At 32.8% G+C, this 24,810-nt stretch overlaps 1 protein-coding gene across 3 annotated transcripts in view; it reads right to left on the reverse strand.

The window, feature by feature from the left end:
* The window catches only part of PRIM2 (DNA primase subunit 2), a 377,081-nt gene that overhangs the window by 188,873 nt on the left and 163,398 nt on the right, over nucleotides 1-24,810 (reverse strand). The window lies entirely within an intron of this gene.

The raw sequence follows: 24,810 nt of genomic DNA on the forward strand, positions 1-24,810 counted from the left end.
GCAACTTTTAAAAAAATATTTCAAATGAATACTTCAGAACCAATTCTTCCATCTCTACAATACAAATTAAATCCATGCATAATCTAGAGTCTTAAAGAATGAACTGACTGAGGCTAAAGCAGTTATATGGGCTGTCTGTTGTCACACAGTGAATATCAGAGAAAAAAATTTAAAATCCAGGTGTTTCTGATTTCAACCCCAATATTTGGGTTTAAATTCTTCCTAAATATAAAAAGCAAAACTCATCTGCCCTATCTAACATTATAAATGTCTGGATAAAACTAGTGGAACTTATTTTGAAATATTTTTGATAATAGCCCACTTCAATATTTGAGACTTTATTTTTCCAATTTCACAAAGTTGGACTTAAGCAAAACAAGTAAAATTTAAACTACTAGCTGACTTTTTTGTTTATAAATCCACAGAAACTTTTAATAAATAAAGTATTATCAAGATCAAGAAACAAATTGCCGAAATTTATCCCCACTAATAAACAATAAAAGATGGGACAGTTCTTATTTCAAATCATCTACTCAATTAGCAATGATAATAGCTAGCCTTTAACTACCTCTTTTAACATTTAAAAAGTCATATTTTTATCTTCTTGAGACAATTAGTTTTGTCTGACTCTCTGTGATGCCACTTGGGGGAGACAATTAGTTTTGTCTGACTCTCTGTAATGCCACTTGGGGTTTCTTGACAAAGACACTAGACTAGTTTGCCATTTCATTATCTAATTCATTTTACAGATGAGGGTTAAGCACCTTGCCTGAGGTCACATACCTAGTAACTGTCCATTTTGGGGGTGAATCTGAACTCAGACACTCTTGACTGGAGTCAGGCACTCTAACCACTGTACCACCTAGCTGCCAATATAATCTCATCATATTCTCCAATAAATTTTATTCTCCTATTCTGGGAGACAGGTGCCTATATTATCCCTCTTTTTTAAAATAAGGAAACCGTGGCCAACAGTGGTTATATGATTTGTCCATGGCAACACAAGATAAGTGTTTAGGATTAGATTTGAATGTAAGTCTTTCTGACTTCAGTTACAGTGTGCAGTCACTATCTATTGTACCAGCTAGCCTATGAATACAGCTGTCACTCGGTGAGATTTAAATTTAACTTCTTTAATAAAAGTAGATGTCTTTCTTTCTGATTGTATAATATATTCTCAAATAAAAGAACTGATTTCATGAGCATAGTACATATAGACTTTAAATTAAAATTTTAGATCAAGACTTAACATCTTTCAGGTACCAGGTTATTCACCTACTCCTTTTCTAACCTAGTTATTATAATTTTATTCACTTTCATCCTACAATTACTTTACTTATCTACCTTTCTATTCCACCACCTTATCTACCAAATTTTTCTTCCTATCTTTCCTTATCTCTCTTCCTTAAAAATTTCTTACTTGTATTAATATAAATATTAATACAATATAATATTAACTTGTATTAATATAAATATATTTATTATAGAAGTTAGGTGGTATAGTGGATAGAACACAGGGCTTGGAAACAGGAAGATATCTTCATGAGTTCAAATTCAGCCTCAAACACTAGCTATGACTTGGGTAAGTCATTTAATTATGTTTACTTCTGTTTCTGATCTGTAAATATGAGCAAGAGAAGAAAAAAAAAAAAAATGGAAAGCCACTCCAGTATCTTTTGCCAAGAAAACACCAAATGAGGTCACAAAGAGTCAGACATGACTGAAAAACAACTGTACAACAAACAAAACATTTATTAATGATGAATATGTATAATTATATGTATATGCCATGGGTCACACCCAAATTGTAGGACTTCTCACTTGGGTGAAGTTCTTCTGGTCAAACTTAAAACCAAAAACAAATCTGTGATTAGGATAACTGTTTCTACCTACATATCACATAAATACTATATACTAATAAAAGTCCTAGTCATCTAAAAAGTAGAGGCACATACAGCTATGACTAATACTAACCACTTGTTTGAGAACAATACACAGAAACATCTCCCACATATTTACAATTAATAAAGTTTTCAGTTTCTATTACCAATGGACAACCATAAATATAAATTACCAGTATACAAATTATTCTACTATAAAATTGTTTCTTCTAGGATCAGAGAACATACAGTCTAAACACTCTTATTTTGTAGGTTAGGAACTGAGTTTCATTATAACTACAATGATAAGCCAAGGATCAAAGCTAGTTGCTGGAACAACTGGGATTTGGACTCATATCACTTCACTTTGCTTATACCATATTAATCCCATTTGTATGTATAATTTCTTTTTTCTTTCCTTTTTTTTTTTTACTAATCTTTATATAAACTTTATTTTTTTTATTAATTTTATAATTATACATTTTGACAGTATATATGCATGAGTAATTTTTTTATAACACTATCCTTTGTATTCATTTTTCCAGATTTTCCCCTCTTTCCCTCCCTCTACTCCCTCCCCTAGATGACAGGCAATCTCATACATTTTACATGTGTTACAGTATAACCTAGATATAATATATGTGTGTGAATCCAATTTTCTTGTTGCATGTTAAGTATTGGATTCCGAAGGTATAAGTAACCTGGGTAGATAGACAGTAGTGCTAACAGTTTACATTCACTTCCCCAGTGTTCCTTCTCTGGGTGTAGTTGTTTCTGTCCATTATTGATCAGCGGAAAGTGAGTTGGATCTTCTTTATGTTAAAGATATCCACTTCCATCAGAATACATCTTCTGTATGTATAATTCTTAATTCTCTCTTGATTACCCTTCAATTTTCATCTATTTTTCTTTTTTTTAAGCTCCAGAAACAAAATAAATTCTATTAAAATAATTTTTTAAAAATAATATTATAAGAAGTTAGGATATTGGCTGATTAATTAGATCTTAAAAAGATTTAGGAATAAAACAGCTGTTTCAATAATACATTCTCCTACTCTTCTATACCTGTTTCACTATCACTATTTTGATTGTTTGAATTATCAGTTCCCTTTTATGGATGGCCTGGGAGATGACTAGGTCCTTCCTGAAAGCCTTCTATCATTTGAATACCATAACCATATACACTACATTGTGGACCTACTCATTGCAATTCAAATACCAGGCTATGAGATAAAAAGACAAGGAAATATACTCTGGAGTATTCAAGTTTGCCTTTGTATAGCCATACATCCTTTGACATCAGCAGCTGAAACTTTTAAAAGACCTTGACATGCACCTGACTGATTGCTTTTCAATGACACTATTTCATATTTTCTGGTACAATCAAAAAGATCTTGTTTGATGGATAACCAGACAAGCAAAGGACAAGCTTGAGCAATGGCTATCCATTACAACTGACATCTTCATGTTTTATTACATAGCTTGAGGAAGAGAAAAGGGGAAAAAATAACACAGGTAATCAAATTTCCAAAAGATCTTACTAAGCTCTGAATATACATGATTGATATTATTTTGGACAGTTGATCTCAGAAAGGTCAAACTGTTAATTTCATTGGATTCCAGAAACTGTAAACAGTTTTCAGGTAAGTATATCTTATATGCCTTTATTACCATTTGCTTTCTCTGACTAAAAATCATTTATGTAATATATTGTGCAACCAACACAAACGCAGGCATATTACATTATATTAGCTGTTCAGTCTACCAAAAAGAGCACTGAACAGCGAGTAAAATGATTAAGTTCTATTTCCATTCCACCACTCACACATAATTGACACCACATGCAATTTGTTCGTTTTTAATAACATGGAAATTGCATCAGCAAAAACTAAAGGTAACACAACCAAAATATTTCAATAATAGTACAATAGCAATTAAAGCAAAGCTGTCATAATTATAAAGTCTATTACCGCAATAATTATAAATCTACACTAAATCATTAAAAGGAAGTAATAAAGCTGCCTTAAGGTAATAACTGTCTTTTTTTTTTTTTTTTAAGCAATTTGCTAATGGCATATCATTGCCTAAATATGTGCATGGTATTTGAACACCAATTTTCTTTGCTTTCAAGATATATATTTGATGTTCATTCTTCCATTTCATAATAAAGTAAGTTTCTCCACAGAACTTAAATATGCCCAAAGTAGTCTACTGTGCTCTCACAATGCACATCCTCACTTTGATCTGACCAAAAATTTTGTACCATATATTATAAAGTTTTCTTCACCTAGCTCCTGATTTAAAAATGCATTAACCTACTATATTCACAAGACTCATGCAAATTTATTTATTTGAGTATTAAGAAATATGATCTCTGAAAAAGAATAGAAGATAAGAACTGGATATTTTTAGCCTTTCTTATAAAAACAAGGCAACACTTTTACTCTAAAAGCCTTTTGTAGTTCTATTGGGGGTTTTTAAGCCTTCGGTAATTTTGGTATTTTAACAAAACTTTGGCAATTAAAAAACAAAACATTACCTCTATATCAAGCGTATACTGAACTATCCCTTACATACTTATTACTTCTTTCCATTTCTCAAATTTAGTGGCTACCAGTATCACTCAATGCAGCACCATATAATTCTCAGTTCCCTTCTATGCAACAAACTGGAAGCTCTAAGCACTACACCCAAGACTCCCTACAATTCTCAGGGTATTGATTAATTGCTTGCTTTAGGGTATGTCTGAATCAGAGAGAAGTTATACTTTTCTCTGGTTCACAAGCAGTAATAACATGCTGTTTCCACAAATTAAAAACTGTGAACATAAAGAAGTGCTGTTGTTAATCATTTATGTCATATGCCTATTACAAGAAATAGAAAACCATTTATTTTATAAGTTTGGCTGATGAGAGACTTGCTTACAAAATGTATGCCACATACTTGAGTTCCCACTTGCCTACCCACCATCCAAGAGTAAAAAATTTCTCTTTAAGAATAGTGAAGAGCATATTTTCAATTAGAAGAGTAATAATTGGATGACCATGATATCTTGTCCTAAATTTTGGTGACAAAATATAAATTCTATTTTTTTCATCATTAGAAGGGAACAAGATTTCATTTGCATTGACTTATACTGGACTATATTGACTGATGAGGGAGTGTGGTACAATGCATAGTACCCAATCTGAAGGTCAATAAAACCAAGATTCATGTCCTACTTTACACATACTAGTTGTGTGTCCCAGGAAAAGTCATGTAACCTCTATGCATCTTCAAGAGGCAAATTTAATTTGAGCAGTTGGTAACCAATAATGGTAGAAGGGTTTATCTCACCAGAAGTTCTCTAAACCAATGAAATCACAAGTTTCTTCCTACCCTCATTTAAAAGAAAAAGAAAAAACAAAACAAAAAGGAAATAATCTGCCTTTTAGTTATAAAATTTTGATATGTGTGTCATTTTTTTCTTCGCTCTCAATAAGCAAAATAAAAATAAATTAATAAGTAAATAAGCAAGCATTATGACCTTTGGGCTTTACAATCTAGGAATTAACCTTTATGGGAAAAGATTTTACCATATTTAGGAAATGTGACTACCCCTCATTAAGATTCTGGCTTCTGATTAAAGATCCCCTGCATCTATCCCAATTCAGCCTCAGACACAGCATATTTTCTGAGTCAATTTGCTGATATGCCATCCACATTTATTTTATTCACTCCAAACCCTCTCATTCAATCCATCTCTAGCTCTGAAAATACAAATCAAATAAAAATTATCATTCCCGGAAAGAATATATCAACCAATTGCTCTACAAGTCTCTTACCATTACAGCAACTGTATTCCTATTAGAATGTGAGCTCATGGGGGGCAGGGTATATCTTCGTTTTCTTATTTTTTATATTTGAAACCTAGTAATTGCATAATACAGACATCTAGATGGCCCATCATCAATCAGTACACCTGAAATCTGGAAGATCTGAGTGCAAATCCAGCACCACACTTTACTAGATATGTTTAACCTCTATATGTAATAGCACTTACCTCAAAAAGTTGTGGCAAAGATTGTGAGACAATAAATATAAAGTACTTAGAATAGTGCCTAACACATACTGTTATATAAATCTTAGCTATCACTATTATTATTAAATGCTTTTGTACCCTTTCATTCATTAAAAAAATGACATACAATTTTAAAAAAATATTTTTCACATACATCATGTTCTCATCTGATCACCAAAATAGCCTGTTGAGGTAGATCAGATTATCCCCATTTTATAAGTCCCAAAAACTGAAGCTCAAAGAGGTTAAATAATACAACCAAAATCACAATGTTGATAAGTAGCAAGGATGATATTAAGCTCGGTTTTTCTGATTCATCATCCTTTCTTCTATCTACCACTTAACTAGGTATATGACATAATGATGTTGCTAAGAATAATTTTAGAACAGAAGCATATTAGAGCCCTATCCATTTAGGAGGCTGGTCCAGGCTATATATAAATACAGATTTATCCTTCTCATCACACATTCAAGAATGGGAGAAACGCATTTCAAAGCACTTAAGTATGAAGTCTGGAGACTTCTCTGATCCAAGACTGACAGCAATATCTATTATAAGTATAGAATGTCACATAGGTTATCAGAGACAGCTGATGTTCACTTTGCTTAACTTTTTTTGTCTTTTTTACAAAGAAAATTTTAGGGGATATCCAGAAATAACAATGTTAAAACAAAAGAAATGACTTTAAGAAAAATAAAAATAAAAAAGACTGACATTAGTAGCCAAAGACTAATTAAGGAATACGGAAACTGTCACTGCTAACAACAATAAACTCCTAAGGTCCTTAAGAGAGATGCTATTTGTAAAGTGTCTGGCCTAATATCTGGCATATGTAGTTCATTGGCAAATTGATTGATTCTCAAAAGACCAAAATGATATCACTACATTAGAGTCAAGTTATAGTGTGTCCAACTGTGGTTTATCAGACCAATATAAGATGGGAAGGCTCTATCACAGGCCAGGCACAAATAGTCCATGTGAACATTTGGGGTGAATTCTCTAAATGTATGCATCTCTTTCTAAATAAAGAACTTGTCCTATATCCAATAATTACATTCAACTACAAATCAGCTAATGGGATGGAAATGAGACTGTATCTGAGGTTTAATTGTTATAGAGAATTCCTGAGAAAGTCCCTCTGCCAATGCAAGTTAGAAACTCTGCAGCTTATAATAGTCTTGAGAGCTGCCTACAGCATTAAGAGGTTAAGTGAACTATCTAAAGTCATATAGCCAGTGGCTGTCATCTATAGTAATGGAATAAAGGATACTCCAAATATGCTGGGGCACAAAGAGACTCCAAAATGTTGGGATTCTAGACTGGTGCTGCAAGTATCTCAAAAGAATTTGTTTTAAGTCAAAGAGCAAAGTTTATTGTAATTGGAATGCCAATTAAAGCAGACTAAATTCCTTAAAACAACAAATAAGAAGGGGATAAGCAGGTATTTTTATAGGAAAAAGTGAGAGAAACCAGGTGTTTGTTTTACTAATATACTAATTTTATGGCTTAGAGCTGGAGAGTAGTCAAGTTCTTATTTTGTGTATAGGTACCCAACACATAGTTCTTCCCTAGGTAAAGTGACCTTCCAGAGCTGTATTTTTAGGCCTAAAACATCACTAGGTCAAGTGGCAGCCATCCAATTTTGTAAATGAACTTACATTAACTTTAGGTATCTCATTATTGATGCTCTTTAGCTCCAAGCAATCTGTTATCACTACCAGCAATCTTCTGGACTCAGCATTTTGGACATACAAGGTAAACTAAGGCAGCCCAAAGAAAGAAATATACCATTCATAAGTCAGAATAGACTAGGATCTGTACTACATAATTCCCAAGGTCAGGTATATTGGTGGTTATTATTACATCATTCCTAAGGGCTGCACCACATCAGTAAGATTTCTTAGTTTCAAATCAAGCTTTTTGTCAATTAGAACATGATATCTCTCACACAAGTTAAATAAACAAAATTTGATATCAAACTAATAAAAGAGTAGAAGATACAGTTAAAAATAGGCAGTATGTAGACACCCATGTTTCACTAGTTTTCTGGTCTTTCTATCCAGCTTTATTAATCATACATAAGTAATTCATTTGATAAAAAGACAGCATACTTGAAGACATTGATTCAAAACCATCAGGCATACCAAAACTACCATCAACCAAATGCTTGTTCCAATTAAAATTTAATACTAAACAAGCTTATTAGAAGACATTTCTTTGTAGTAGTGTCTAGGGGAATAGTTAGAATTTAACTAATGATCTTCAAAATTGCTCTTAAGATGCAACAGTACCTGCAAAAATCAGAATATCAAGTTAAAGGAATTAGGGATAGGCCCATGATTTCATTGATATAGAGAACTCGAAGTTGAGGAAACTTTATCTGCCAATGTAGGCTGGAAACTTCCCAGCAATTTATAGCCTTAGAGACTTGCCTAAAATACTAAGAAGTTAAGTGGATTGCCCCAGACTTTCTTGAAGGTATAGAGGCCAGACTCACTAGCCACTAAGCTATACTGCTTTTCTTTCAAATTAAAAGCTATCAAAAATGAACATGATAAACATCTACCCTTAGCAGTAAGCACTTATTCAAAAGCTTTATGAATAAAACTATAAGGGGTTAAAGGCATAATTTTTATTTAAATTATCTAATGAATTCACAATTTAAATGCTCCTTTACATTCTATATGACATCATTAAGATATGCCACAGTGCCATTAGCTTTTCATTTCTTCATTTCAAAAACTGATAAAAATACATAAATAAATCTACATATAAATAAACAGCCTCTGGATAAGGGAATTTGTATGACTAATAAAATAAGCTCTTCCTTTAATAACATGTGAAAGGAAACAATTCTCCTTGCAGTCAATTATGGCAATCTGGATAATATAAAGGAATTTCCCAGGATTTGTACAAATAATGAAGAAACTGAGGTTCAGATAGCTAAAGTATATTTCCAGGCCACAATAGTTGTTAGGATTCTTACAAGGAGCTAAGTCACTGGAATGGATAGAGACAATAATTATCTAATTTAGCATGATACTTAATAGTTCTCTAGTTCAGTAATGTATTTACTAGAATTCCATGAGATTCACACTTTTAAGGAGCTCCCATAAGCCCACTCACGGAGGTGGAGTCTGATTCCCACACGCTAGGACAGTGGTCCTCAAACTTTTTAAAAAGGGGGCCAATTCACTGTCCCTCAGACAGTAAAAAAAAAAAAAACTCACACTCTGTCTCCGCCCCTCAGCCCATTTGTCATAATCCAGAAGGCCGCATAAACATCCTCAGCAGCTGCATCTACCTTGCTGGCTGTAGTTTGAGAACTCCTGCTCTAGGAGATTCAGTCAAGAGTCATTCGATATTCCACTGTGGTGCTGGCTGGAGACAGTGGGAAGACGAGAGGCTGGAAGCTGACGGACAAACCTTTGGATTTGGAGACATTCGGATAAGAGCTCTCAGGGAACCAAAGAGTGAGATAGAACTCTAAGAAAGTTAACCGGGCCCAAGAAAAGATTCAGGACTTTGAAAGACAAAATTTTAGAGAAACAGAATATTACAAATAGTGATAAACTCTATTCTGATATGCTGTATTCTGAATCTAAAGTTCTAGCATTCTATAATGTCTAATTATCTATGACTATTGGTTGTGCTATACAAATCTTAAAATATAATATAAAGGTGAGTTTATTCTATTACTCCAATTAAGGTCTTATTTTATCCATTTATACAATATTCTGCCAAATGTTTAACATAAAAGAACAACAATATTGACGTGTCCCAGTATCATTTCCATCTTAATTCCAAGGAATGTAAAGATGAGAATGAGAAATAATAATAACAATAAAAACAATAACAGCTTATATTTATGTAGTGCTTTTAGGCTGATGAAGTACTTTATATATGTTATCTCATTTGATCCTCACAACAATTCTGTGAAATAGGTGCTTTTATTATCTCCATTTTACAAATGAGCAAACTGAGGCTTGAAGAGTTCAGATGACTTCTCCAGGATAACACAGCTAGTCAGGAACTACATTTGAAGTCTGAGAAACTGGGTCACTTTAGACAAGCAACTTAAAAATTTCTGAGCCCATTTCCCCATCGAGTTAGACGGGATGACTTTTCAACCCCTTTCAACTCTAAAGGAAAAGAGGATCCAGATGACTTAGGAAAGAAGAAGGGAAAGAATGTCCTTCATTTTTTTGAAGCTCAAAGCCACACAGTTTTTTCTTTGTTATCCTCCTATCTCCTTGTAGTTATCTCTCTCAAGCCCTATTATCCTCATCCTGACTCAAGTCCTCCAAAGAAACTCTTTTCAAGGTTACCAATGTTCTAAATGCCAACAGTCTTTTCTCCATTTTCCCTAACCTCTCTGAACTGTTGGCCATCCCATTCTCCTAAAAAGCCTCTCTTCCTAGTCATCTGTGGCAGTGTTTATCTTGCTCAGTATCTTCTGCCAGTATTGTAACTATAGTAGAAAGAGTGTTAGCTCTAAGTTCAAATTGTTCTTCTGATGCTTATCACCTGAAGACCTTAGGCATTTAGCTTCTCCAGGCCTTGGTCTCACCTATTAAAATGAAGGGTTAATCAGAATCTTCCAGTTCTAGATCTTCAGATTTATGATCATTCATCTCCTACCCATTAAATATGGGTGTCCTCTTTACTATGCCCTCTTGTTGACATTATTAGCTCTCATAGGATCAATCGTCAACTCTATGCAGATAAAGCTTATACCTATAAAACCAGCTGTAAACACTCTTCTGAATTTCAGTTTCATAATTAACTGCCTATTAGACATCTCCATATATCTAAAACAGAATTCATATATATATGTTAAGAAAAGGTCCATTTATTCTCATAATATCTTGTTCAGTCATTTTTTTTAGTGCTGCCCATTCTTTGTGATAAAGATTGACTTGCCATTTCCTTCTCCAGTTCATTTTACAAATGAGGAAACTGAGGCAAACAGAGTTTTAGTGACTTGTCCAGAGTCCCACTCATAGTAAATATCTGAAGCCAGACATGAACACAGAGCCTATTGATTCTGGGCTGGAGTCTTATACACTGCACCACTCAGTTCCCTTTCTGATTTGTTTCTGGTTTGTAATAAAAATAAGAGTTAGATTTTGTTAGAAGCTTTTTCCAATATCTATTGATATGTGTTTTTATTTATATTGTTAATATAGTGGATTATATTTATGCTTTTCCTTATATTGAATCAACCTTGCTTCTTGGTACAAACTCAACCTATGTAACCTTTTATTTATTTTATTTTATTTTAGCTTTTAAATTTTCAAAATACATGCAAAAGTAGTATTCAACATGCACTGTTGCAAAACCTTGTTTTCCAATTTTTTTCTTCTCCCTTAGTAATCCAATATATGTGAAACATGTGAAATGCTTCTATACATATTTCCACAATTATCATGCTGCACAAGAAAAACAAGATCAAAAAAGTTAAAAAAAAAAAAAAGAGGGGAGAGAGAGAGAGAGAGAGAAAGAGAGAGAGAGAGAGAGAGAGAGAGAGAGAGAGAGAGAGAGAGAGAGAGAGAGAGAGAGAGAGAGAGAAAAGCAAATAAACAAAAACAAAAAGAGTGAAAATTCTATGTTGTGATCTACACTCAGTTTCCACACTCCTCTCTCTGGGTACAGATGGCTCTCTCTATCACAAGTCCATTGCAAGTTGCCTGAATTACTTCATTGTTGAAAAAAGCCACAACAACAATACTGCCTAGCTGTGTGACCCTAAGCATGTCATTTAACCCCATTTGCCTCAGGAAAAACAAAACAAAACAAAATTAAATTAAAATTTAAAAAAATCACAATTGATCATCACATAATCTTTTTGTTGCCATGTACAATGTTCTCTTCGTTCAACTCTCTTCACTTAGCATCAGTTTATATCTCTCCAGCTCTTTCTGAAATAATCCTGCTGATCATTTCTTATAGAACAATTAACATTCCACAATATTCATATACCATTGTAATCTATCTAATATGTTGTTGTAATTTGCTTTCTAAAATCTCATTTTAAATTTTGCAGCCAATGTTCATTAGGAATAATAATCTGTTGTTTTCTTTTTTTTCTGAGTTATATGTCAAGGCCATATCTATATTACAGAAAGAAATGGAAAGAGCGCCATCTTAATTTACTATAGAAAAAAGTTTATGTAGTATTGTGATTAATTGTTACATGAATATTTAAAAGAATTCACTTCTAAAACTATCTAGTCTTAGCATTTTTTTACAACTGGGAATTAATTTATGGCAATATATTCAGCTTCTTTTTCTGATGTTAGGTTATTTAAATAGCCTACTTCTCAGGTTTTTAGTTTTTTGTAAAGTATTTATCTAATTCCTCTAAGTAATCAATTTTCTTACCTTTTAATTATTTCTGATATTTTTTCATGATTTTTTTATTTTCTCAAACTTGTGATATCTTTTTCCTCTATCTCAAATAACTCCTAGTTTTATTTATCAACTTAGTGGCCTTTTGTTTTTAATTTTATTCATTTACTTTTCAGAATTTTTGCTTTTGACATTTATTGGGGAATTTGAATTGCTCAAGTTATTTTTTAATTATATGCAAAATTCATTGATTTGTTCTTGATTCCATGCTCTCCTATCATCTTCAGCAGATTGTTGCCACATTAATCATAAATCATTAAGAATGTCAATCTCTCTTTACACATTAGTTCTTTCCTTGCTGCTTACTACTACTACTACTACTACTACTACTACTACTACTACTACTACTACTACTACTACTACTACTACTACTACTACTACTACTGATGCTGATGCTGCTCCAGCTACAGTGATGATAATAGCAGCTAACATTTACACAGTGCTTACTATGTTATGTGCCAGGTATTGTGCTAGGTGCTTTACAATTATTATTTCATTTGATCCTCAAAATAACCAGTGATGGGAAGAGAGAAGGTGTAACAGGTTTAATATAATTATCATCATCATCATTATTTTACAGAGGAAGAAATTGAGGCAAACAGAAGTTAAGTGACTCAGCCAGTGTAACAGAGTAAGAGTCTGGGGTGATATTTGAACTCAGGTAATCCTGTCTCCAGGCTCAGGACTCTATCCACTAATCCACCCAGGTCTCCATACTTAAAAAAATAATCACCAAACCCTACCATACCTTGAAGTCATTTCCTATATCCTTCCTCTCTTTCCTACTAAATTCCTTTAAAAAGCAGCATTCACTCATTCAATCTCCATTTCCTCCCTCATTCACCTCTCAAAACTTGTTTGGAAACTATATTTGAATGACTTGTAATCCTATGTATTGTATTGTGTACATTTAAAAACATTATTCAGAGAAAGGATCCATAAGCTCTACGAGGCTGCCAAAGGGGACCCATAACTCAAAAAAAGTAAAGAACCACTGATCTATGTATGTGGCACTTTGATATATTGCTGAAGGTCAGTGAGAAGTCATCTCCTAACCCTTCCCAAAATCAAATTGTTTCAAAATCAAAGAGTTTCTCTAGTTCTTACTTAAAAGTTCTTTTTAACCCTTAATTTCTGTCCTCCTTTCATCTGAATAATTTCCATATTCTATAGATCCTACATGAAGAAAGAAAATCACTAACTTTGGAATATAAAAATTAAATGGAAGAACCATCAGATGGTGTGGCATATGGGAGCTGAGAAATGTGAAAGATACTTCTCACTGCTAAAAGAAAGATAAAATATTATTTTAGCATCAAAAGAGGTAGAGGTAAGGGTGAGGTGAGGGGAAAATATATGGAGATCTTGCTTTGATGACTCTACACGAGTATTCCTTTCCTAAAGCAGACCACAACATAAAATGACTATGAAAATTTAAATAAAGAATCCAAAAGTATCTAAGCCCTTTGAGGACAAAGACCATTTCCCACATGCATCTATATCTCCAGGATCCTTGTGCATTTTGTTGTTCAGACATTTCAGTCATATCCAATTCTTCATGACTCCATATTGCAGTTTTCTTGGTAAAGATATTTCCTTCTCCAGCTCATTTTGCAGAGAAACTGAGACAAACAATAAGTTGTTGTGCCACAGTTTCCTTTTATTGTTCTGCTTCAGTTTCCCTAAATTGTTCTGCCTCAATCCCCCTGATTGCAAACCACACCCCTCCATCCCCACCATTAGAACTGATATAACTTAGGGCTGGCTACTCTAAGGTTATAAACTGTAAATGTTTAATCTCAGATGAGGAGAAGATCTATTTTAGACATCATGGCTCCAGACTTCCCAACTGATCAGAATGTCCAGGGCTTATTCTGCCTTCCCCTGTCTTTGTTCTCTCTTATCATTAAAGTCCTATAAAGAATCTCTGAAATCTCACATTCAATGTTGCATTCTTTGAGACCAAAATCTAATTCAGCCCTGGAGGAAGAATGGATTCTGCTCTGCCTCCAGGCTCTTTCTTCCTCTCAGAAATACAAACAAAATATTAAACACTCGGTAATCTTACCTCAGTTTCTCCAGCATTACAAAGTGACTTAACAGGATTACACAGCTAGTAAATGTCTAAGTAGGATCTGAACTCACGTAGATAACTCTTCTTGATTTCAAACCCAATGTTCTAGTCATGGTGCAACCTAGCTGCCCTCATTTTCTTCATAGTAAGTGGGTGATATATATTTGTTGAAGTGGATTGAATGATGGGCAAAGTAAGTATGGATATATGCATATTCCCTCCCACTGCTATATTTCCCTTTTCAATTTCTATGTAAACAGCTCTCATATATTAAGTCTGTGAACTTTTGTGGTTGTAACCATTTTGTGCAGTCATCCAAGTTAAGAATTTGATTCTAATTTTCTAATGTAGTCAGGCTTTTAAATCTATAAAGCTCAGGCAAGGTCAAAATAATATTTGTGATACAAGCAATATGGAGAAAATAAATATTGACTATTAGTGAGAAATAACAAATGCATTTAGAATATAATGCCGTACTTTTAAATCAATAAGAATAAAATCTAGCACCATTTTTCATGACAAATCTACCTTAATTTTAAAAGAATCAATTGATTTTTCATTCATCTTAATACCCAAAAAGAATATACTCCTTTATGATTTCATGTATCACAAGTTTAGTTTTTCTCAGACTAATTCATTTAAATAGATCTGACAAAAATTAGTGTAAAAAGGAAGCTCAAATTTTAAATTGTCCAAATTTTTCTTTACATTACCAATATGTATATAGAAACATTGCATAAAACCAACATTAAAAATCAATATTTATATTACCTAATTAAAAAAGTTATAAATGAAGATTAAGTGCATTATCAGAAGTGCTCTAGTATAGTAGAGAGTATCTCAATCTTGAAATCAGAAACTTCAGATTTAGGTCCCTACATTACCACTTAAGTTGTCCAGATCAACCTTTCCAAGTCTCAGTTTCCTTATCTGAGTAAGAGGGATGATAATACTCTTACTATTTACCTCACAGAACTACTGCAAGGATCAAATAAGATAATGAATACAAAGCATTTTATAATGTTCAAAGTGTCATAAATCCACTATTATTTTTATATAAATGTGACCTTGATGGGTCACTTACTATCTCTATTTCAGTGAACAAATCAGTTAACTTCACTGAAATTCAACTTCCTCATCTATAAAAATGGGAATACTTGTACTATACACTTCAGAGGGTGGCTAGAAGGAAAACAAGGGCTTTTATTAGTGATTACCATAAAAAGTGGTCATCAATAAATTTTTAGTTCTCTCTCAATATCCTAGATACTCATCAGGTTAGCCCAATTCTACACAAGGGTCTTTAGGATAAAACTTAAACCAAACAATAACATTATCAGCATAAAAAATTTAAATACAGATTAGTATACTGAGTGGCACATTTTCAATGTAAACTATAATGAATTTGAAAATTGTTTTGAAAGCAAACTATACAAATGATAGTACGTCTGTGGTATGCATATGTACTCTTTGAAATAAAAGACAGTTCACACTTATTCAAAGATCTATTATTTGAATGATATCAATATTCTCTCCAAGATTTTAACTCCTCCATGCCAAAAATAAAGGATCAAAGTATCATGGAATTATAAATTTAGAACAGGAGGGACCTCAGAGGTTATCTAGTCTAACCACATTTTACATATGAAGCCTCAGGAGGGTGTTTGGCAGAAATCTTTAAGAACTGAAGGTCATCTTACCTTCATCCCTGGTTGAGGCATTGGAAGGAGATTTTAGTGGAAGCTTCCACCTCCCCCCAGGTATATAAGAGATAATATTTGTTTGGCTAACATTTATTTTAGTAATTGATATGAATTTTAAATATTCTACTGAAAGTTTTTATTATGTTTGACCCCTGAAGCTTAAAGCAAAGAGGAAAATTTTTAAAAAGAAAAAAAGGAGTCATCCAAAATTTTTCATTTTAAACCAGAACCATTAAGGTGAAAAAACCGTGTAAAGAAATGTTCTTGTATAACTGCCAAAAAAAAAAAAAAAAAAAAAAAAAAAAAGTTATCAATCTTTTACTTAGCTTTCCATTTTACCTGCAAATATTTATTAAATACCATCATGATGTTGGCACCAAAAATATGCCTAGTATTATAGAAAACCTCCTTTTAAATATGAGCCACATTTTCAACCCCTTTTCCTTTCCTTTAGATAAAATCTAATAAATGATACTTTTAAGAGTCCAAGGATTTGTTCAGGATGGCTCTCCTAACCCCAATACACTGTAAAAATAATTAATCCAACCCTCCTCCCCAAAGAAGTAACAGTACTAATCAAAGCTCTACAATCACAGGATTCTTGATAGGACAGCAGTCTCTAAGGAGCTACCTTTGTATCATCATCTTGTTCTTCTCAAAGAGCATCAAGTTGTAAAATAATTCCTTTTGTGAGCTGTCCACGGTTACAAGTTAGTATGATTCCCAAATAGATTCAAAAACCATTACAGTTATAGGTAATAGATCTCAAAATAATCAAGCCACAGCTCTGAATTTTTATACAAATGATTTTATAATGGGGATTTGGTAACTTTAAGTTAAACACAGGGAATTTTCACACTCATCTATAATTCTCATATAATTTGCAAATAATAGTTATTTAGTAATATTTGTTAGGAGCAATACCTATATTGAAATTAGTCATGCTCTTTTGTTAAATATATTTTTGGTTAAAAAAAAATATTAGGACTCACCTCTGACTGGGGAAAAAAAAATTATCCTAAGCTGCTGTTTAGTACTTGGTGAATGCTGACTGATCTAAAAACACCAACTATCCAGTTAACAGTGAAAGAAAATGTCACAATGCAAATGTTATGCAGCAGGGGAACCCAAAATAAGAGATATTGTTTGCATGCTGGGAAGGATATGTTCTTTAGACAGTTGACATTTTAATGCTCATCAATTTCATCTTCAAAAACTCTGGTTTAACCTTTTACAATGTTTCAAATCTCAACTAGTATGAAAATTAATTTTTAAAAAAATCCTTGCCAAGCATTTTACAGCTTATTACAAATAACAAAGAATTCTATTCCACACTGATGCCTTGAGAAATTCTGGGCAAATAAGGGTGATCCTCATATGTCAAAGACTCTGAAGGTAACAGCATTCTCTTATTTCTAAACATTCATTTATACTTCCCCATGCCTGTATTCACAGGAAATACAACAGACATGACAATGAATACTTCTGTATGGAACAATATGGAAATAAAATTAACTATGGAAAGAAATCAAATTGGAATGGCTGATTGGTATTCCAAAGATATCCCAAGATAATTTTCTCATGAACCTGTGATTCACTCAAATAGCTGAAAATGGTATATCAATTAAGTTTATCAAGATTTTCAGAAGCAACAAAGTCTCATACATTAAAATGATTTTAACTTAAATTCCAGTTGGATTAAATAGGGTAATTTTCAATTGTAATGAATATAATTTTGTGTCTAAAATGTAATAGTAATACTACAACCTAGAATATCAGTATATGAAAAAAAATTTTGAAAAATTTATTGAAAAAAATTCTATTCAATTTGTTCCTATAAATTATTACATATGAAGTTCTAATGAGATTGTTGGTTTTATCACATTTGATTTAGGGGGAAAAAAAAGAGAGAGAGGGAAGAGAGGGAGGGAGGAAGAAAGAAAAGAAAGAGGGAGGAAGGAGAGAAGAAGACATAGCACCATGCTTTTACTTACATTTTAATAAACAAAATTTTTATTCTGAAAAAAACTAAATTGGTAAATGTTACCCATGTTAAGTAAAACCTACAATAACTATAGATATACTTATGAGCTGGAAGAGACCTCAGAGGTCATGTAGTACATGTAGTACAATTCCTCTTGTTTTGTAGATGAAGAAACTAAGATCCTTAGAGTTTAAATGACTTTTTCAAAAATCAGACAGATCAGCAAAGTATTCAAGGTAAATTCATTTCAAATGTGAAATCAATGTCAACCAAAGAAAGATATATTGAACAGACTCAAAAAAATAGATCAATAATTCAATTCAGCAACCTTAGTGATTATACTTCAACAAATTTTTGTTCCATTGCCCAAATATCTGTTTATATTCAGTTTTCAGGTAACAATTTAAGTTATCTTATTACAGATTTGCAATATTTTAGAATTTTTACTAATATACTGCACCAGTCAAGGCACTTACCCACAGTTCTCAAAAAAAATATCTAGTCATAAAAGGTCCTAAGTAAGCAGGAAAAGGTTTCAGGATCCAGTGACCAACTGTGAATCTTCTCTCAGGGCCAGGTTTGCCAAATACAGAAAGAGAAATCACCAGGTAATTGGCCAGGAATTGCTAATTAATTCTTTTGGCTACACTCAAGCAGAGATTGCAATCTGTATCCACAAAAAAGTATATATATCATCTCAAAGAAATCAGAATATCTTAACATAGGAAATATTAGTGGAAAAGACATTCATCATTAGATCTCATGCTACTGGACTTTCTTAGTTACCCATAACCAGAACTACAATATACCTTGCTATTAGAACTGTAAGTATAAGAAAATATCAATCACATACAGAAAACTATAGAGATTAAATATGGATTAAAGTATAGTATTTTCACCTTTTGGGGGGTTTATCTTCTTTCTCAGTTTTTCCCCCCTTTTGGTCTGATTTTTCTTGTATAATATGGAAATACGGAAATGATTTAAAAGGATTGCAAATATTTAATCTATATCAAATTGCCTGCTATCTTGAGAAGGAAGGAGGTACAGGAAGAAGGGAGAAAAATTTTGAACACAAAAGTTTTACAAAAATGAATGGTGAAAAATTATCTTTACCTATATTTGGAAAAATACTATTTTTAAAAAGAACTCTTAGTATTGTATATGTATGTGTGTATGTGTTTGTGTGTGTGTATGTGTTTGTGTGTGTGTGTATGTAAATAATGATAATGTACCTATATGATAATGACTTTCATTAAAAACGAAGACGGGGTTAGTCTTGAATCCCAAATCTACAAAGTGAAAGCAAGTATATAAACCCTAGTAACATCATAGATGATACATCTAAAATACAGTTGAAAGCACATTCTATGGATCCAGAAGATAGGTTATAGTTATACATTTAATTATCCAGTTACCACCTAAACAAGAATATATTTCCACATGGATATCCTGTTGGTATCTCTATTTCAATACATCTAAAATTAAGTTCATTTGCCAACTTTGTTATTTCTAATGATACTACCACTCTCCCGATCACACAGAACTGAAACTTTGGTGCCATTTTTGTCCCCTTTATGCTTACTCTCTTTATGCAACTGTCAAGTCCTGCCAATTGGATCTTGGAAATCTCTCTCAAATCTATTCTCTCCTTTTTACTCCCATTGCACTCCCCAAACTATAACTTTCAAGTACCTAGCTTGGAATATTGTAAAAAGTAAACACAACTATTTTTAATCTCTTCATTTCAAAATTTAAAAAAAAAATCATTGTATTACACAAATGTGATCAGCCACTACTCTACTCAAAAACATTCAATATTTTCCTAATATTCATAGAATCAAATACAAACTTCTCAACCTAGTACTTACAACCTTCACAGTCTGGTTCTATTCTATCTTTCCAGTCTTATTTTGCATTGCTCCCCTTTGAGTTCACTATATTGCAGCCAAATTGGCTACTATCTCTTCTCTAATCTCATTCTGCTCTCTTTGCCCATGTGCATTTGCAAACATATCTCTCATGTAGAAAATACACTCTATACAGATTTACTGACATCTTTCAAGGTCCAATTCATGTGCCATTTCCTCCATAAAGCCTTCCTTGATCTCCACCCCCAACCCAATTGAATCTTATCCTCAGTATTCATTTAGAAAATATCCTAAATTTCTTCTTTGCCCTAATCACTTGGTATCAAATGAACTTGAGTATATATCTTATTTTCTCCTACCCACTCATTTATTAGACTACAAGCTCCTAGCACCAGATAGCAGTTATTTTTCACCTATACTTGTAGCACCTAAGCTAGAGCTTTGCATCAGTACAAAAATACCTAATGCTGCTTCCAGAATGGAATCAATTCCCAGAGATATTTTAACAGACTCAAGATGGAAGAAGACCATTTCTAGTACTACCATATCCCCCAAGGCACTAAAATGTTAACCAGTTTTCATTACTATACAAACTGAAGAGATGTAAAAGTGGTTCTTGCACCAAGTACCTTTGAGGATTCTCAAGAAAACAACATTCACATTTAGCAAGAAGACCTAATGTGAACAATTCTTTTTTCATGGGAAAATTTAGGCTCACTGAAGCAGAAAACTAAAAGCCTTTAACACAAAACTATAATTAATGGGTATTATAAATCCTAGTGCTACATCTCTGATTTTTGGTTTGTGGGGTGCACTTCATGGAACACAGTAATTCAACAAAAACTGGCCTCCTGCCTATAATTGCCTTTCTTAGAGAAGACCAATTTGATCCTGAAGAGGTGAGAAGGAATGTAGATAATTGCATATACTTACACTCTAACTGCCTATAGTTCTACAAAACAAAAGATAAAAATTATGCTTTCATGGGGGGGAGGGAAAGAATTTAAATGCTACATCTTTTAATTTCCAATTGTAAGGCTAGTGCTCTGCATCCATCTTCATAGTAATTATATGATTACTTCACTAATTATTCAGTCTTACAAAATTTCACTATTTATTTGATTTCTTTGGTTTTTCCCTGGACCGGAAAAACATATAATTACTTTATTCCTTTGGTATAAAAATGAGCTATCCAATTAATACAATGAATATAGTACAGGATGTGGAATAAGGAAGATCTGGATTTAACAAATCCATCCTCAAAAACTTACTAGCTAAGTGACCTTGGATAGGTCACTTGTATTCTGTGTCTCATTTCCTCAACTATAAAATGGAGATGATAATAGTACCTGCCTCCCAGGATTGTCATGAGAATCAAATGAAATATCTGTAAAGTGTTTAGTACTGTGCTGGCACACTGTAAGCATTATATAAATGAAAGCTATTATTACCACAACCATAATTTGGAATAGCCATTTGCAGAATTAAATCCATTTTAAGTACCTAGAATACATTGCTACGAACCTCAGGGTGATTAAAAGTTACCTACTTGAGGAATGGACCATTTGTACCTTCTTGGATTCTTTTTTTTTTTTCCTTCTGTATCTACAACACAGTGATCCTTTGGAGCTAATCACTGAAATGATGAAAGATGACAAAATTAGGAAGTTTTTGTCCCTACTCCACCCTGTCCCCAGACTCTCTCTTTTCATTGTCCAGTTTGTCTCTCAGTGGGACTTCTTTCTATTCTATTCAGATATCCAGATCTCTGTGCACTTCTCTCTACCTTATAGCAAAGTCCAACAAAATCACTGGCTTCACACAGTAAAACTAGCCCACATGACACTCTTTCACTACTTCTAATAAAATATTATGTGCACAAGAAAGGAAATAAAGATGCTGTAAATAGAAGAGATATTCATTTATTTATGTACATAGAAAATGAACAAGACATGTACATGTACATATACATACATACACATACTCACTCACATGACATTAATAGTGATTAAGACAACAACCTCAGGAAAGTATTCTTATATATGCTTGTTTGGCAAAGGATTACTTTTGGTATCTTAATTTTTATTTCAGAATCTTAAGTACTCAATTTTCCCACTTTATAAGAATATTGGTCACCAATTCCTCTCTCATCAAAAAACAGGCATTTGAATTATGTTCTCCTCAAAAGAAAACAAATTGTTGTGATGACCTATTTCTTTTTTTCTTTTTTACTCCACCACTCTTTTTCCATTCTCCGTTGGTAAATATGGAATATTAGACAACACTGACTCTGGACTACTACTAAAATTTTTACTTTAATCACTCAGAACAAGAATTTATCCAAATTTAGGATACTAGAAAAAAACACCTAATCTTTCCTTTTTATTTCCATCCCTATTCCATCCCCCATTCTCCCTCTTCAATATGCATGTCTCTCTCTCTCCCTTTCCTCTCTTCCCTTTTTTCTTCTCTCCTTCCTTTTCTCCCCCTCTCTGTCCCTCCTTCCCACCTCTTTCTCCCTTTTTACCTCCTCTCCAAATTCCCTAATACCTTCTCATTCCTGCAACAATTTCTCATCCTGTCTCCATCCATTTTTCTCACTTATCCATGTTCATGTTCCTATTTTATTATCCCAACTTATCAATCAATCAACAAGCATTTCTTAAATATCTACTATGTGTAATGCACTAGGGACAAAAAGAAAAAAAAAATATTGTCTTCAATGAACTTATTATATCCTATAGTAAGAAGTGTGAATGTATATACATATAACTGAGCATATATGCATCTATGCAATTATACATATTATACAAATTATTCATATTATTTTAATATGAATAATTTCACATATACAAGATAATTTCAAGGAGAGAGAGGTACTATCAACTGGGGACTTCAAAAAAGGTTTCTTCTCATTTCCATCTCTGTTCATTTCTGATTTTTATTCAGAGTCCTATCCTTGCTTCCAATTTCCATGTGTTTCTACTTCAGCTAACTCTTTCCTAATAATTCATCTTTACTAGACAATCTAACTTCTAAATACCATCTAACAAGACACAACTTTCAAGTTTTAAATTTGATTCCAAAAAAATTTCCTAAGCATCTATTATATATGCAGGACTGCTAGTATATAATATATACAAATACTTGGTGCTCATTTTTCTAATGGGCAAAGAAACTGTTAGGGGACAGAAATATATAATATTACTTCGTGTAAGTCCAGTTACATAACTAAAACAGGCTCAAGGTCTATGGCAGTATGAATTTAAATGCTCTCTAAGAAATATTCAATCTAATTTCTTTTCCTACCTAACAGCAAGTTTAGACAAGTATAAGTACATTTTTAAATAAAGGAGAAGATAAGTGGAAGATAAGATAAGAAGGACATTCATAATCCCAAACCTACTAACACTGAGGGCACATATATTCTTATACCCATGGAAATTTTAGTAAATTAAGATTATTTGCAGAGCTGATGTATTTATTGTATTTCATTGTCATTTGGTTAAAATTATTTATTGCCACTTTGCCTTACTAACTGCATTCAAAATCCACAAGAATTTCTTATATCCACAAAGACAAATTCACTTACAGCTGGCACCTATAGTTAAACAACTACTAGCTTATATTAGTCTTTTAAGAATTTGAAAGATATAAATTTAGTAAAAGCTCTATTTTCCTCACTATGTCATGTGATTTCAACCAAGGCTTTATTCCTAGTGCTTGTTTCCAAATTTAAAAATACTTATACTGTGTGGGCTCTAATTCTCATTTCTTTGCCAAAATTCCCCTCAGCCCACAAACATGCTTAGAGCTTCCCTACTCTCAAAATTCCTGTCTTGACATTGCTACCCACTCTGACTATGCATCTATCCTTTTCTTTCCGACAATATTTATTTCCTTTAATTCAAAAATATTTTTATTTGAGCATCTATTTTGTGCAAGACACCATGTGTATAAAAATACAATGACAAGAGTATAACATAGTGAGTCAAGAGAATTGAATCCTGATAGAAGTACTTACTCCACTCTATGTAGTATCTTTGTAACTTGAAGAATGATACTTCACCACCTTAAACCTCAGATTATATATAAAATTAAAAGAGTTGGACTAGAGTTTTAACTGTAAGGTCTCTTGCAGTCTGAAAGGTCTTCATTGGACATAGAGGTAGAGGATGATCTGTCCTCTAGAGTCAACAAGTCAATAATTAAAATATCTATTACTTGTCAAACCCTGTGCTAAGTACTAGGGATACAAGGAAAAGGAAAAAAGGGTCTCTGACCCCAAAGAATTCATAGTTTTAATGGGACAGACAACACACAAGCAACTATGTAGGAGATAAATTGGAGATAACTCAGAGAGAAGGCTCTAGAATTAAGTAATCATGTTTGAAGATGTTGAAAATTGGTACAGGGAAAGAGCCAATTAAAAGGATTTCTGCATCCTCCTGACTAGAACCCTTTTGTCACTGAAGAAAAATGCTATAGGAACTTTGGACTCTTATATAAGGCATATAGTCTGTAATCAGCGCAAGTGTTACAGGATTCCAAAGTACTGAAAAGGATTGATAAACATTAAGATGGTAAATGTATGTGTTGTTGCTGTTATCTATATCATTATTTGCTGATGACATAAGCAAAGACATAAATTTACTGTTAAGAATTATACATGCAGCTAGACCAGATGGAATTAAAAGCAGTGAAAAGAAAGATCAAAGTGTAAAAGTAAAAAACAGGTAAAGATTGAAATTGGCAGCTTTTAGCCTCAGAATTAGATCACAAAGAGACCCTAGATCAATTAACATAAATATGATAGCACTTTCCCT

This window comes from Sminthopsis crassicaudata, chromosome 4, assembly GCF_048593235.1.
Source record: "Sminthopsis crassicaudata isolate SCR6 chromosome 4, ASM4859323v1, whole genome shotgun sequence".
NCBI classification, from domain to species: Eukaryota; Metazoa; Chordata; class Mammalia; order Dasyuromorphia; family Dasyuridae; genus Sminthopsis; species Sminthopsis crassicaudata.